Source organism: Xyrauchen texanus, chromosome 24 (genome assembly GCF_025860055.1).
Source record: "Xyrauchen texanus isolate HMW12.3.18 chromosome 24, RBS_HiC_50CHRs, whole genome shotgun sequence".
Classification (NCBI taxonomy): Eukaryota; Metazoa; Chordata; class Actinopteri; order Cypriniformes; family Catostomidae; genus Xyrauchen; species Xyrauchen texanus.
In genome coordinates this window covers 34,543,051-34,545,117 of record NC_068299.1, presented here as the reverse complement: position 1 = coordinate 34,545,117, position 2,067 = coordinate 34,543,051, and the positions used below count along the sequence as shown (strand labels likewise).

General features: G+C 37.8%; 1 long non-coding RNA gene across 1 annotated transcript in view; it reads left to right on the top strand.

Moving 5' to 3' along the window:
• LOC127617708 (uncharacterized) overlaps positions 1-523 on the top strand; it is an 8,186-nt gene extending 7,663 nt beyond the window's left edge. Inside the window, exon 3 of the long non-coding RNA XR_007967375.1 lies at positions 370-523. This is a non-coding gene — a long non-coding RNA (uncharacterized LOC127617708). The remainder of the gene's footprint in view (positions 1-369) is intronic.
• The last annotated feature ends 1,544 nt before the right edge of the window (positions 524-2,067 follow it).

Here is a 2,067-nt window from a genome sequence, read left to right as displayed (position 1 = left end):
TGTTCCTCGCACAAAGCAATTGAAGACTTGGAATGTAGCACACAAGTCATTTAAATGTGCTTCTATAGTGTTTATATGACTGTTGTGATGACAATGAACTGTTGTTGTAAAGAAATGCGCCAATACTCTAAAGGAGAAAATAACAGCATACAAGTTTGGAACAGCAAGAAAATTAATGATAGAATTTTCATTTTGGATGCACTATTTCTTAAAAGAAGAGGTGCAGAATAATTTAAAAAATAGGAAAAAATACATTAAGTATATGACACAAAACAAATAAAAGCCTTTGAACCTGTTAACAGAATGACTGTTCTGAATAAATGTGAAACCTTATCTGAAGCTTTTTCTTTGATGTATGTCTGAATCCAGGGGATTCCACTGTAGTTCACATGTCGACCTTGGCAGATGCTGGCGTAGTCCCCTGGCGCACACCCCAGTTTATATGGTATGGGACAAAAGATCTGCACAGAGGCTCTACAACATTCATACACAGATCTTCAAGAAATCTTCAAGACTGATCTCTCCCTGGAAGATCAGTCACTCCCTGTATTTTATTATGTTTTGATTAAATCTGACGAAACGTAATATTTTAATTGAATGTTTAGAGCCAAACCCCTCTGAGCAATAAATTTCCTGCATCTTGCTATCGTGTTACTCTAGTAATTACATTTACATAAATGATGTTTGGTGAAATTATCATGCAGGTTATTTGAGCACAGGATAGAAATTGTGGGAGAGACATCTATCGGGATGAGAAAGACACGTTGAATGAATACACAAATCAGCTTTGTCCATTAAAGAATGACAGCAAACCATTTACCATAGAAATCCAAAAAACTGTAATATCTTCTTTACACTTCAAAGCTCAACTTGCAAAAAGTAATATGGCTGTACCTGCGATGGAATTGATGGTAATATTAGGGTATTGAAAATCACCATATTCATATACCATCGGATTTACATGAAGATGCAAAGGAAGAACTTTAAAGATTTTGCCAATCAGTGCTGTATCTCTGCCTGTGGCTGTGTATCTGAGATATGATGGCAAGCGTCCACAGGCACACACTTACTCAGCTTTTAAAATAGTCCATATTAAGGGCAAAGCGGTTAAATGAGTTTGAGTTGCTGCTGGATTCTGCTGGTCAGGGTCAGTGCCCAGTTATTGTAAGGACGAAGCAATTACAGCCGTGTTAATTTACAAAAGTAATTTATCTCACGTTTAAACTTCTGAGTCGTCCATCAACATTGGGAGTATAATTACAATGTATAAGTACTCAGTTTCTACAGTCATCTGAATACAATGAGCTTCATGCAGGGGCAGCTACTAATATGCCACTCAAACCTTGACTCCGGCACAGCACTTATTCAGGTTGCTCTGTCAAACATGTAAGTAATGGGATGGGGTAAAGTGATCCACTGTAACATGAAGACCACTTGTGGCATATATGCACACTACTTCAAAGATCTCAAGTGGATGTCAGCCATTAATGGAGGCTAGATCAGAAGACAATATATGCTAGAGTAACGCAGCTGGATCTCAAAGGGTGCTTCTCAAATCCAGATGGACACAATTTCAGTATGGTCCAGGACAGCTTGTTCTGTCACTACATTGTGGAGACACTGTCCATTGTGGACACGTCTACAGTGCTTTATTTTTTGTCTTACAGACCCAATACATCTCAGACATATATGAGCTATGTTCCAGAGCTGTGTCTCAACTGACAAACTATACACTGTGCACTTACACTATACACTGCAAACTATTGTATGATTTTTCAAAGAGACATATCGTCTGGCACAGAAACTGCAACTTACAAGTATATATAAATAAATTACATTTACAGAGTGTGGGGTGATGGTAAAGCATTCAACTCACATTTGTAAGGTGCTGTCCTTATAGAAATTTGGCTAGTCGCAACATTCATCATTAAATGCAATTGATTTGTCATGCCAGCATCACCGCTAGATAACTCTTATTACAATTTTAAGGAAATAAATTATAATTAAGTTATTCCTTGCCCAACTTGCCCAGCACCATCCCTTACGTTCTACCCCTGTCTCTTCTAG